Source organism: Marmota monax, unplaced genomic scaffold (assembly GCF_021218885.2).
Source record: "Marmota monax isolate L192 unplaced genomic scaffold, Marmota_monax_Labrador192_F-V1.1 WCK01_AAM20220418_F8-fsc00006, whole genome shotgun sequence".
In the NCBI taxonomy this organism is placed as follows: Eukaryota; Metazoa; Chordata; class Mammalia; order Rodentia; family Sciuridae; genus Marmota; species Marmota monax.
Window position 1 is genome coordinate 2,196,311 of NW_026693712.1, and position 15,423 is coordinate 2,211,733.

Consider the following 15,423-nt stretch of genomic DNA (forward strand, 5'->3'; position numbering starts at 1 on the left):
TTCATATTAAGACAAGTAGATCTAATTCATTTGCTTTAGGTACTATACAATATTTCTTTCTATGAATAAACCATAATTTGTTATCCATTCTCTGGAGGTAGTGTTTAAGTTTTTTCCTGTCACATTACTATTACAACCAAAGCCACATTGAATGTTTCCATATATCTCTCCATTCATACATTAGAGAGTTTCCCTGGCCTACGTTCCTAGGAACGGAATTTCTGAGTCCCAGGGTTGTTCAATTCAAACTTTAATACCCATTGCTAAATTTCTCTTCAAAGAGGTATTTTCCAAGTTATACTTCTTCCAGCAAAATTGAAATTACTCCACACTCTTGATAATAACTGCTAATGTCACAATTTACCTAGCATATTGTCAATTGTGATTTATACAAAATCACAATGTACACAAAATCCTCTGCATTTTAGAGCTGAAAGGAATTCTGCCTCTGCTCAGTCCACAAGCTTATTTTGTTTTTGTTTTTTTTCTGTTGGTGCTTTTTTTTTTTGGGGGGGGTCTTATTTTTATGTCTTCCCTAACCCACCTATACCCCACCCCTGGTGATTCCCTCTTTTCCCTTTGATACCAACGTTATGATGACAGTGATCTGGCATGGTGGTGTATAGCTGTAATTCCAGCGAACACACAGGCTGAGGTAGAAGGTCACAAGTTCCAGGTCAGCCTCAGCAATGGGGAGAGAACCTGCCTCAATATTCTATAAATTTAAAGAAGGCCTGGAGATGTAGCTCAGTGGTATAGCACTTGACTCAATACCTAACATCACAAAAAAAGCAATAATAATAAAAGAAAGGCTTTATGAAGCCTCTCGAATATAAGCATGCCACAGAGTAAATTAGAACAGATTTTTAGCCAATAGGATAAGGATACATTCTGTGATTAGCATCACAGAAGTGATTTTCTCATACATCAACTTGTAATTAACATTGACAGCCATTTGTGAAACAGTAAGCTGTATAGATTACTCATTACTAGCCTGTCAAGGTTATGGTTAGAACAGAGATTTTCTACAATCAAGTGAAAACCCATATTGTCTAAGAGAGGTGTATCAGTTTGCTAGTGCTGCCAAAACAAAACACACAGACCAGACCAGGTAGTCTATTTACTGTCTCAAAGGCCTGAAGTTGAAAGTTTAAGATCAAAGTGTCAAATGGACTGGCCTCTTGCTGCCCCTTGCTGCCCCCTCACATGGCTCCTCCTCTATGCATATGTATCCCTGGCGTCACCCTCTATGTCCAGTTTTTTCCTTCTTGTAAGGACACCCATCAGATTCCATTAAGACCCAATCTGAGAGGCAAATTTTAACTGAGTCACCTCTTTCAAGGTCCACCTCCAAATATAATCACATTCTAACATGCAGAGGGTTAGTGCTTCAGTATAGGAATTTGGGTGGGTGAGGGGAGAGGAGGCAGATACAATTCAGCCTATAATAAAGCAGAAATAAGACGCAAGCAGGAGGGTTTTATCCCTCAGTAAATAACTTAAGGCTGAGAGAAAACAGTCTTTCTTCTAAAATAGAGATTTCCTCAATTGTTCAACCTACCAGGTTGTCACTAACACAGCAGCAAATCTTGATTCAAAATGAACAGATAAAAGTTGTGAGATTTCCAAGATCTTTTGGAGCTACAACTATGATCTTATCCAGCTCCTTGAGTAACTCATGAGCACTTCTGAATAGCATCAAGTCATAGGGCAAGATCACCAAAGACAAATCCACACAGGCCAGCCAGTCAACCTGGTTGTGAAGTAAGACTCACAACATCACACTCTTCAGTAAAGAATGGGGCCAGCAGGACATGCTAGCAGCTGGAGAGAAGTGATCACAGCAGTGAACATAGACCCATGGCCTCAAGCAGTGCAGCCCATTTGTAAAGGGCTGGGGAATCCCAGTGTTGAAGAGTTCAGCTTTGTCTTCCCCTCTGAAAATAGCCTTCTTATGTAAAAGTGTGATGCTTTTTGTGAGTCAAAGAGGTAACATCAGAAATATCAATGGAACTTTCATCTAGCCACAAAATGACCACAAAAACTGCTTTCACATCTTATCGAGGGATTATTGCCTGAAAAACCAAACAAACAAACAACCATAAAGGACAATATTTAAGTGGTTTCCCAAGTCACTTACATCTAACAGAATAAGTGGTTTTGCAAAGGTTCTGATTCCTCTACTCTTTCTGGAAAGAACTCAGAACATTGATATTTTGAAGCCACCACATTTGGAAAATGAGAACCCCAGAGTAGCAGACAATGGCAAAATTGGTAGGCAGACTGCTCATTTACAAACTACTTAGATGCCTCATAAGAAAAGGGTTATATAATTCTGAAGTAATAATTATCAGAACTTCTTTTAAATGATAAACAATTGCAGAAAATTAATGCTAACAAAGAACACTGTCCTATACGTTATGTTTGCCTCCTGTAACAAAATGGAATACCAAAGTCCAAGTTTATGGGTCTGGAATGTAGATTTTGTTTTGAGAAGGTGTGAGAAATAAATAGTGGTCCATTTTCATATTATAGTATTTGGCTTTAATTGGGATATAAGATCCAATTTTAGCCATTTTGGCTATCGTCCCTCCCTTTGCTTGCCTCAATTTTAAAAGTAGCCAATCGCATAGACTGTAACTCTGAGCTCCTCCTATCAGAAAAAGGGGTGGAGCCACATTGGAGACTAAAGAGGGCGCCCAGGTGAGTTTGCTAGCCAGGTTGGATTGTGCACCTTTCTGGCAGAATTAAAGTTTGCCTCACCCATCCATCCTAGCACGTGTGGCAGCACCTTGGCATTTCTAACAAAGGGTTCCTTGATTGTCATTTCTAACATAATGCTACTTCTACTTTATTCAGAGCCTGGCAACTTAATAAATGTAAACGTGGCTTAACAGGCTGCAAAGCCCTCCTAATGTCAGCATTTGAGGAATCTGAGTTATAGAAAACTGCTCTTATTACCATTCCTTTTTAATATTAAAAAAAATGGAGTAAAATTTCCCACTCATCTCTCCTACTTGTTAATCTGGAGTAGGTTAAAGGAAGCATATTGTGGAAAACATATTGTAATGAGTGAATAGCTGTTTATAAAAAGAATCAGGGGGAAAAAGGCATGACATTAAACAGCACAGATGATTCAGGCTTTGCTCTATCAAACCTTGGAGCAATGTCTTTTCAATGTCATTCTTTGAGGGGGGAAGGACAGTCTTTTGAGACCATGCATGTGTTTTTAAGTAAGGCAGACTAGAGAGGAAAGAAAAAAGAAGAAAGAAAGAAAGAAATGCAGAAAGAAAGTCAGAAAAGAAGTAAGGAAGGAAAGGGAGAAAAAAGAGGAAAAGGAGAAATGGAGTGGAAAAAGAAAGTTTTTATTTTTCAAAGCAAACAACTAAGTGATTTGCCACACACTTGCCATGAATAATAATGAGCAGACTTGTGCTATGTTCCTCTTTTTAATTAGCATATTGCCTGCTTCAGCCCCTCCCTGTCTTTAAGATATGGCACCTAGAGAAGCCCACTTGAAGCTTTGCACAAAAAAAAAAAAAAAAGGGCAACAAAGGTCCTATGAAGAATCCTGGGATAGATTTAGAAAACTTTCATTTTTTTTTCCTCTCCTCACCTTTATTTTGTTGTGTTTTGCCTAGAAAATACTATAGAATTCCAAAAATACATGATGCTTTCTTCATTTTATAATCTTTGAATTACTTAGCTGTGCAAACTACAGAACTAAAAGCCTGAAAGCATTTTAAAAGAGTGCAAGACTAGCAATAGAATTTACAGGATCAGGATCAGAGGTGGACGGAGCCCTACATACAAGCTGCACTTAATAAAACATTGTTCAAATTTTAACATGAACACTTCTGACACTGAAACAACAAGGGACCTTGTTAAAGACCTGTGTTCTGATGTCCTTATTTTTGGAAGAGATTTAATGGTCTAAAGAAAGCTTCAAAGTAACAGAGGCAGGAGAGTAATTCCGAGAAGTTTGGATAACTTTATAAAATCTCTTGCAAGGAAAATTTCAAGTGCAATGTCATGTCGTCTGAGAGAGAGAGGAGTTGGGAAAATGAAAACCACTGTTGAAAACATCCTGCTATTTGTAATTAAAAAGCATTAACAAAATTTCTGTCAGCAAGCCCTGAAGTTCGAGTTAAAATACCAACAGACTCCTATGTTGTTATATGATTCTGTTTGCATGCATCTATATCTAGTGCAGAATGTTAATTTGTTTTCCATCACCAGGATTGTTGAGCATGCTGACACAGCTAGGTAAGGCAATCTAAAATTGTTCCAGGATTTGATTTTCATGTGAGTGCAGCCTACAGCTGCATTTGATAGTGCACCACATTGATATGACACCTTTTCTACAAGGTCTTTGGTGGAATACATCTGCTGAACAGAACAGAAACAAAATATGTGCCTTGACTCAAACTTGTGGCGGAGAGCTATCAAAGTGGAAACCTGCTCGAATTCATTTGCATAATATGCAGATGAAAATCTAATGAGAAAGGTATATTGACAGACGTTGCCTTGTTATCTGGCAATGCTGTGCATAACAGCATGTGGTACCTAGACATAATCTCCAGTAATGTTATTTTGCAATTTAAATGTTTTTTCCCCCTCCTCCTAAAGAAGACACACGTCAATAAGTGCCAGGCATCAATAACTGACATTTGAGATAAGATTAACCACACCAGCTCATTCAGAGGAATCAGCTGAGTTTATTTCAGGACACAGGTCTCCACATTGTGAGCTGTTGGCTGAAGGAGAGGGAGGGAGGGGGCCCCAACTGCTCATTGAGGCCTCAGTTTTACTTGTATTCCAATGACTGCTTTTTTCAGCTCTGGTGCCAGTTCTGAGTATATTTCAAGGAACATTACTGAGAACAAAATCGAAGGCCATCAATATTAATGATCTGAACCAGGAAGATAGCTTTTAGTGTGCAAATTAATTACCCTAATCACAGGGTTTTTTGTATCCATTTTAATGAAATAACTATTTATTTCATTGAATCCTGTGCTTTTCTTTTGCAAATAAGGCACATTTACATGATAAATACATGAAATTTAAAAGGATGACTAAATTAAATTGAGAAAAAAAGACCTTTTTAAATACAATTTTCTTAGGAAAAACAGCTAGATTAATGGGTTGGTTAGCTGACTGGCATCTGTGATTAAATCTTTTTTAATGTACGTCAAATAGAATTTAATGGACCTTGAGAAATGTCTACACAGTCAGTAATATTCAGGGACTGGGGAAGATTCCAGTTGTCTCTTGTCATTTGTTGGTGAGCTCCTGAAGGCTTGGGCTTGGGACTCTGCTTTGACACATGGGATTCACTTTTACAGTCCCTGCTTCAGCACAGGGTTTTCTTCATCTGTTCTTCAGACCAGGGTGTCTTCTTGATCAACACAACCAACACTTTGCAGAAGTATGGGCCAAAAAAAATAACTACAGTATCAACAGAAAGCATTAGAGTGTTTAAATTTGTCTCATATTTAATCATGGAATTCACATTTGTTTCAAACTGTGCCGGCCTTGATAATGAGACTGAGAGAGCTAGAGAGGGAGGGGAGAAGGAAGGGGAGAGAGTGGCTTAATTCAGAGGAATTTTCAATGAATCTTTTAGGATCTATGGGTTTTGAAAACTTTATTTATTGTGGGTAAGCTTTGAAGGGCTGCAAATTCAACAGAAGCGAGATTTGAAACACATTCCAGCTCAGTTTTTTGGTTTTTTTTTTGATAACAGACCCAAAGAACAGAGCATCTTTCTCTGCTTGCTTCCCCCCCTGGTTGTGCCACTAGAGATGTCTCTCTCTCCCTTTGATTTGGAATGATCAATTGCAGCTGTGGCAGCCGGGCAGGCGGCCCCAGGCACCAAGAACATGAGCCCTCTCCCTCCCACTTTAGGATTTACATTTCAATGGCTGCCACCATTTTAAAGATAATTATAACCTTTTTAGATTAATAATTTTCCGTGGCTTCTCTAATATTTTAACAACGTAAATATTAATTTAGCTGGTTTTAGAGAAAACATCTCTTTCTCCTCCACCTCCCCTCCTGTCTTGTAGAATGCAGAACAAAGACTTCAAACCAAATCTCTTTGGGGCAAGATGGGGTGGGAAGGTAGGATGTTGAACTAACAGATTCAAAATCTTGGACTAACTTAGCCCACATCTTATACTTTTGAAGTATCTCTAGTACAGCAGACTGGGGGCAGTTTGAAGTGACAAGACACTGAAGCTGCTTTCTGCTTGAGCAATGTGTCTAAAGCCAGAATTTTTTAAAAAACAAAACAGTGTTTTGTTTTATCCCACTCTGAAAGTTGACCTGCGAACACTGGCAGATGGGATTCACGTTTCTTCGATCGTATTCCAAGTGTGGTGGGAGATCTCAAAAAGATGAAGCTGCTTAGATGAACTCAATAGTCTTGAAAAGAGAAAAAGGGAAATTGCCCACAAAAGATATTGAGACTATAAAGAGGCTTATATTTCACTGTAACTGCAAACTTCCTTTCTGCTTATTATCATTCCAACACTTTATTTCCCACCAGCTGATGCAGCTGGGAAAAACATCACATTGCACAAACAGATGTCGACTCACTTAAATTGCTTGACCATGCTCCATGGACCATGGTCTATTTTGTTGCTGCCCCACAAGTACTGAGCATGTTGTAGGCAGGAGGACGTGCTTTTTTTTTTTTTTTTTAACATTCATTAGGTTGCTACAAGTATTCTCTTAAGGGCCTATCGCCTTATATCACTCAGGATCATTCAAACAATTTACATCAGGCAAATAAAATCAGAGGAGCATGTTTCCCATTTCCACTGGTAAATAAGAGGAATCATGTATATTAAGGAGAAAATTGATAATAGTGCTGGTCAGATGTTACAAGCAGGTCATTCGGTTGCTTTCCTTGATAAAGTGCAGAGCTACAATAATTGCCCTGAGATCTCTTTACGGACAAGACCTTTATTTCCTAGGCACCAAAGCCATGGGATTGAGCGTTGCTTGAAAGTGACGGCGAATAAAACTGCTCATGAAATATGCATGAATAACACATAGGCTGCCAGGGGAACTCAGTGTATTATGTATGACCCTTCTGTAATTGTAAGGAAATGATATTCATTTAAGTGGATGTTTATCACAGTTAAAGGTGCACCTAATGAAACAAAGGTCATAAGCCTAAAAACATAAGGTTATAGCCCTTTTATGGCACCATTTCTCTCTCTGTTTGAAAAGACCTGGCCTTTATTCACAGCTGTTTTTCTAACACCTGTGTGCTCTGTTTATGCAGCCTTCAAGAGTTCCTGTCACCTATATTTAAATGCCAAAAGGACTATTACATTAAATGCTCTTCTAATATTATATCCACACATCTGGGAAATATCAGACAGAGTGCTGCAAGATATAGCAGCTCAGGCTAGAGATTTTAGCTACTGACATTTGGTTAACCGAGGAGTCTCCCCCACCTCCCACCCGCCAACACATCCCCATTGCTCTCTATGGGAAACGCCTACTTGTGCAATCAGACAAGAGCTGGGCTATTATTCTGAGATCAGCAATGACATGATCCTTCTGGGGTGGACCAATCCCTGAAGCAAAACTCTGAAGCAGCTTAGCAGAGTGGATAAAAACCAGACTCAGAAGTCCAATTCCAGCCTGGGTCCTCATCAGCTGTGTGACCTTGAGCAGGTGACCTATCTGCTTTGTATGGATAAACAGAATCTTCATCTAAAAAAATGTGCTCATAAATAGATTTGGCTCATAATGGTGTTTTGAGAATCAGTATTTGAAAGTTTCTGGCACAGAGTAAGTGCTGTATGTTTGTTATGCAAACAAAATACACAGTGTGCATAGTGGGTCTGTTCTGCTGTCCCCTCCCCACAGTGGGCATTGCCTTTTGCACCCAAATAGCTTTGTTTCTTGCCTATTTTTAGGTTTCAGGGGTATCTTAGTCCATTTGGGATGTTATAACAAAGGTCCATAGCCTGTGTGGCTTATAAATAGAAATTTATTCTTCACAGTTCTGAAGGTTGGAAGTCCAAGTGCCAGTGTGGACAGGTGGTGGTGAATGCCCACTGCTCATGTGTTTCACATGGAAGAAGGGTCAAGGAGGCTCTTCAGGGTCTTTTATGGGAGCACTAATCCCTCCATGAGAGCACAGCCTACTCACATCTCAAAGGCTCACCTCCTGGTATCATCATCTGGGAGTTAGAATTTCAACAATATGAATCTTGGGAGGGAGACACAGACATTCAGACTGTGGCAGGATCTATGACCTCCAGCAAGGCCAGCTGTGTGCAATAACATGCCTTAGTGAGCACAGCAGTGGCCCATTCAAAAGAAGCTCACTCACTCATAAGCAGAAAGATCTGGGGACTTTCTCATCTTGCTGACATTTGCCTAGTAAGTTTATAGAGTACTGGGAAACGGGGGGGGGGGGGGAATTCCTCTAGAAACACATGCACTAGAGAAAACCCCAGGAGTCTTCATGAGCTGAATCCAAATTAATAGTGACTCTCCAAATTATCTTAATGTCATTTGGTTGTGCTTCAGGTTGTGAGGCAGAAAATAGAATTGAAAATAGAGTGCCACCGTATAGGGGGAGCATATATTAAGTTTGGAGCAAATTTTACAGATTTCATAATGCATTCATTATTTCCTTCTGAGCTCAAAGTTATCACTTCTGATGGGTAGGACAGTCTTCACCATCCCTGGAAGGTTCTGGAAAACTTGTAAACTCCTGACATTTTCCTTCCCAAATGTAAATTCTTACAAAGACCAAAGTTGTCTAACATAAGGTAATTTATGAGGTCATAGAAGAGGATCAGATTTTATCAATACCACCAGAATAATAAACATAAAATAATAATAATAAATAATATTAAGAACCTTGTTTTCTTATAATATAAAGAAAAATCACTATAACATACTTACACATAGCAAAGGGTGAAGCTGTCCTGCTTATGTTTGAATCCTGGCTCTTCCTTAAAACTGTGTGATGTTGGGGAAGTTAACTAACCTTACTGTGGCCTTGGTTTCATCATTTCTACAAGGATAATAGCAGTACCAGTTCATGGGGTTGCTGTGCATTTTAAGCAAGAGAATGCAAGTGAAGTTGGTTATGGTGGTACATGCCTGTAATTCCAAATTTGGGAGGCTGGGGCAGGAAAATCACAGGTTCAAAGCCAGCCTCAGCAACTTAGCAAGGCCCTAAGCAACTTAGTGAGACCTTGTCTCAAAACAAAAAATAAAAAGGGCTGGGATGTGGCTCAAGTGATTAAGCACCACTGGGTTCAATCTCTGGTAGAGAGGGAGGGAGGGAGGGAGGGAGAGAGAGAGAGAGAGAGAGAGAGAGAGAGAGAGAGAGAGAGAGAGAGAGAATATGTATGTGAGTTTAGAACAATCTCTGGAATAAGAGTACTCTATTGCCATGTGATATTGTACTTCAATTGACTTTTAGAATAAAAATTGACCTTTTAGAAAGTTTGGGCATCATCATACTCCCATGGTGTTTCATGCTTGAATTAGTTAGCTCACAATATTTTGGGTGGCTTTAAAATATGTTCACAAATTCATTGATATGCCACCCTTCAAGATGTAGAATTTATCCCTCACTTTGAATATAGGCTGCACTTAGTGACTCACTTCTCGTGATTAGAATATGGTAGAAATGAGTGTGTGAACTCCAAGGCCAGGTCATGCAAGGCACTTCCTCTCCTGTCACAGTGTGTCTGGGAACCCTAGCCCTGGAGGAAAGCCAGCTGCCTCCACATGGGGACACCTGAGCAGCCTTTTTCCAGGAAGCAAGGCACTTGGAAAGAGTCTCCTCAGCCTTCACCAGGTTTTCAGATTATTTAGTTTTCAGTCATGGAATCTTCCAGATAAGTCTTCAGACACATAGGGCAGATATAAGCCATGCCCACTGTGCCCTATCAAAATTACCAGTCCATTTACAATCATGAGACAATGCCTTGTTGTTTTAAGCCACCAAATGTTGGGGTAATGCGTCATGCCGTGGTGATAGGTAACCCAATACACTTTGACATGCAGGTAGAAGTTTCACCTGCTAGCTTAAGGGCTTATATGGATATGGATGAAGGGGCAAAGTTTAGACTAAAATTTAAATAAATCTTGACTGCAGTGCAAATTAGCAAACCATTTGTATACTCTTGACTATATTTCACTTTTATCTTATCTACTCATATGGAGATCTTTTCTTTCACTATTAAGTAAAAGAATTCTTCCCAAGTGTAGTTCTTATTTCTACGATGACCAGCCCATATACATCAGCCCAGGACTGTCTGCATTTCAAGCAATCAAATTCCAGTATCCTGAGAAACCCCTCAGTCCTGGGTCAACTTGACTGGTTGGACCCCTGCTGATATGTGAATCTATGTGTTTTTGAGGAAAGGAGAGGTATCCTAAACAGTCCTCATCCATCATAGTCCTCCACACATACCTGGATTTTACCATGCTGCTTTCCTGCGCTTCAGTTGGAAAGGAATCCCCAGGTAGAAGGGAAGGAAGCAGTCACTGCAACTGATTCTGGATGAGCGTTTATGGGATCACTGTCCACCCAACAGTGATGATGTTTTTTGGGAAACTCGAAAGCAAGTTTCTTCAGAATCTCTGCACTTAGTAAAAACTCTTAAGTCTGGAAGGAAAATGTTCAGACTTAACTATTATAACCTCTATTCTTTGGCTAAGTTTTCTTGTTTTATGACTTGGAAGTTTATAAGGAGCACATGGGGACAGGTGCCTTGGTCATACCTGTAATTCCAGTTACTGGGGAAGCTGAAGTAGGAGGATTGCAAGCCTCAGCAACTTTGTGAGGCCCTGAGCAACTTAGGAAGACTCTGGTTAAAAAATAAACAACAAACAAACAAACAAACAGACAAAAAACTTGCTGGGAATATAGCTCAATGGTAGAGCACCTGAATTAAATCTTAAACACCAATAAAATGGATATATATATATATATATATATATATATATATATATATATATATATCGTTTGTTTGTTCAAATACTTTTGAAGTTCTGGAAAAAGTAATAGAATGATTCCATACTGAAAAGTAGGACCAAGAATCAAAGATCCAGATGCAACTTTACTCCCTGTTTTTATTGCCATGTCAATAACCAAATAGCATATAACCACATGCGTGTTTCTTTTGCATCTCTCCATTTCAACTGCTTAATTCCATGGGAGGCACATGAGACACTTTTACTCTAAAAAAATGTTCAAAAGAAAACTTACTTGTGTTATGAACAAAGGAATTTATAAGCAAATTAATGGGGTTAGCAAGGGAAATATTAGCTGATGCAACAGAATAGTTGTTGCATCCAGATGATACATGTGCAAATTGTAAATTCATCTTTTTATCAGAGAATTCCTCTTCCTTCCCCCTTCAGGAGAGTTACTCTTACCTTATAATCAACATTAATAATATCATATCCAATTTTTAATAAACACTTACTCTATGCCAGCTATAGCTGAACTATACCTGTGTTAACTTAGTATAGTGAAGTAGATGCTACCAGATCCCTGACTTATAAATGAAAAAGCTGAGGCACAGAGTGGCTGAATAATGTCTCCAAGATCACATCACAAGTGGACAGCTAAACCCTGAGTTCATATTCCACACATGGCCTCTCCCTTGAATCAATCCAGTCTCTGATTACTAATTCATTAACTTATTAATCAAATCTGCTCCTCCTCTTCCAATTAGAGCAAATTAGCAAATCAAACTGCTACTCTGAGCACAGGGATCGTTCACGAAGAAATACAGATTATGGGGATGGTAAGAAGGTAATGGCAGTGAGAAGGGGGAAGAAAGATGTTTAAGGGGAATGAGAGAAGGAAGGCGAACACCAACAAAAGAGGACCGGAGAACAATGGGGAAAGAAATAAGAGAAATGAAAGAGAAATCTATATGGGGAAAGGAGTGCAGGAAGGAAGGGGAAAGGGGCTGGCAGATTGGGAAGGGGGAAAATGTAGACACGAGATAGAGTCCAGTTCCAAGTGTTAATCCGTGACATCTAGCAAGTTTTCAAATACTAAATTTAGAATCATAATTGAAGGTGTTTTGTTGTTGTTTGTTTTGTTTTGTCTTTAGTTTTAAGAATTGTTCCTTCTGAAAACTGTTGTTACAGGTAAAGGGGAAGACCAAAACTCACAGGATTTTGTCTGAGGCAGATCAGATTCTCACAGCACTAGGAAGGCTACAGGAAAGAGGAAATCTAGATAAGTATAGCTGTGCAGAGAGAGAAGTCACAGCCCAGAGAACATTCAACTGAAGCTGTGCCTTTTCCAATACAATTTAAGGAAACTCGTTGGTATTACAGTTGTTAAGACAGGAACACAAGACCATGGTTTCCATCCCTGATTGTTTGATGCATGGTTCAATATATAGATAGATCGGTTTGATCAATTAGAATTACTAGTGGAAAGCTTTAAGCTGCAGTGAGGAGCCCACATACCCCAGAATGATGGAGGCAGAATCCTTGTAGTCAGGGCTAGGCATTAGAATTTTAAAAAATTTTCCAAGGTAAGTTACCGTGAGAAAGTGTAGGTTAGAGATGTTGTGGATGTGTTCCCAGAAAGTGATTTTGTAGAACCAACAACGAGCTTTAAAGTTTATATGAACAGACGAAAGACTGAGGATGGCCAACTGGACACTGGAGAAGAAAACCGAGTTAGGATTGATACCACCTGACAACAGGTCTTACCATACAGCTACAGCTATTAAGATGTGTGGTAGTGACAAGAGAATAGGCAGCTCAGTGGAACAGAAACACAACTCAGAATCAAACCTACATAAGCACAGATGCTAAAGTTCTTGTATTCAAAACTCGATCCCCAGCACAAATGTTGAGAGGTGGAGCCTAATGAAGGGATCAGGCCATGAGGGCTCTGACTTCAGGAATGGACTAGTGCCATTATCACAGAGGTGGGTGTCGCGACCCCTTGCCCGCAAGGAAGACGCAACTCAGGAATCTTCTTTCAGCAGTTTATTCAGGCCCTTGATATTTCTTCTTCTCCCTCTCGGATGCCCCTCCCAGCCTTAATAAAGCATCTCAAGCCCCAATGCGAAGCTGCCACGTGGAGCTTTCTCATAGGGTGGTGAAAAACCATGCGCCAACTCTCCCAAATAAGGAGTTGTTTGTCACAGACCACAGCGGAGCCAGCGCCATCTTGTAATGGCGACCATAGTCTGCAGAAACGGCAGAAGCGGCTCACCACAGGTGGGTTTATTATCATGGGAGTAGCTTCCTTATAAAAAGGTGATTTTTGTGTCCCCCCCCCCCGACTTTCCCTTTGCCCTTACTCCATGGATGATGTAGCAAAGATGTGGCTATGGTTTAGATGTAGTGTTTCCTCATCAAACCTCATGTTGACACTCAGTCTTTCATTTAGAAAGGTGGTGGAGCCTTCATGAGAGACATTTATGGGAGGTGACTGTATCATGACTGCCCTTATGAAAGAATTAATTTCCAATTCCCAGAGTGGGCGAGGCCCTGCAGAAGTAGGTTAGTCCCCGTGAGAGAGTTATTATGTAAGAGAGAATCTGGTTCCTCTCCAGTCTCTTGTTTTCTGTCCTTCCATGTGACATCTCTTTCTCATATACAATAAAGTCCTTACAGTGACCAAGCAGATGGGCCACCCAGTCTTGGACTTTCAGCTGCAAAACTGTGAGATAAATAATCCTCATTTTCTTATAATGTATCTAGCGTCACATATTTTATTATAGCAACACAAAATGGACCAAGGAAAAGGTTATTGCCAACTGCCAGCCCCTCAATTCTGGAGTTCTCAACCTCCAGAACTATGAGGCTTTATTACCAATTTTCTAGTCTGTGGTATTCTATTAAAACAGCACAACAATAAACTAAGACAACAGTCAGTTGATCTGTGACAAAAGAGCAAAGGCAGTACAATGGAGCAAAGACAGACTTTTCTTTAATGGTGCTGGAAAAACTAAGTATCTACATTCAAAAAAAAAAAAATTTAACTTAGGCACAGAGCTCACATCCTTCTCAAAAATCAAGTCAAATGGATCATAAACCTGAATGTAAAATGTAAATCTAAAAAAAAAAAAAAAAACATTAAATAACAGAAGAAAATCTAGACAACCTTAGGTACCAAAGTTTCAATTCATAAAAGAAATCACTGATAAACTGGAAGTCACTAAAATTAAAAAACAAAACAAAACAAAACCTCTTTCTGGGTGAGAGATGGTGCCAAGGGAAAGAGAAGATAAGCCACAGACTTGGAGAGAATATTTGCAAAAGAAGCCACAGAAGCATGTTCATAAGAAGGACAGGCTTCAGTAGTGGTGGGATCTAGGCAAGGTGGGGATTGAAGTGGGGCTGGGGGTATAGTAGGGGCTTTTTGTCCCTTGAAGATGATTTTGTCTTACTCAGATGATTATCCCAAGCCAATTCTGATTTTCCTTTTTGACACTGAATTTGCAAAGCTCCTTATTTACTAACAAAGCATCTCATCCAGCAAAAGAGTGAACACTCAAGTTGTGGTTGCTGACAGGGTTATTTCCTTGCTTTTCATATCTGCATGAGTACTTTAGAGCTGGCTTTCATTTCTCTCCAGGGAAGCTGGTTAAGATTACTAAAATTCCAGTGTGTTCTCCTCTGTGCACCCTCCCTCTGTAACTCCAAGAGTAGTTCAGCTCCTGTAAAAACCCAGTCAGCCCCAACCACCCTTGTCATTTCCATTTTTCATACATCTACTTTTGGTGTGTGCAGTATGCATGCTATTCCTCCGCGCAGTTTCATCTCATTTGCCCACTGCCATAGGCTACAGCGTGGAACAAAGTTCACTTTCAAATTCAATCTCAAACAAAATGAAAAGGCAAGAAAATCATGAAAGAGAAAGCTGGTTACAGCCATTAATATGGATCTCACTGCAGGTTCTTTTGCTTTATCCATCAAATGTGAGTGAGAGGAAGCTGCGGCTGTGACCCTGGTCAGAGAATACTGTCAATCAGAGGAGCAGCTCCTAAGAACAGCCTGGAGTGAGTGCTGTCTGCCAGCTGCAGACAGCCTTACAGGCTATTGAATATCGCCATGAATGGCACTAGACCCCTTTCTCTGATAATAGTAGAAATCCCTGGGGCCTTTCAGCAACATAGTAGGAACCACCCTAAATTTATTTCAGATACCAAATTTAAGATGAAGGGATCCAGGGAAAAAGGACAGTGTTTCCAGAAGGAAATTATATATTTTTAAAACAACAACAACAACAACAACAACAAAAAAAAATGTTAAATCCCACACAGCGCTTACATCTCTGCTTGAAAGAAAGTGGCCAGTTCAGTATTCTTTAAATACATCAGTGGATCCTGCTGAATTATACATGTGGCTGGGATTAGAGAGGCCAGTGTCTTCTGTCTGGGTTTATTC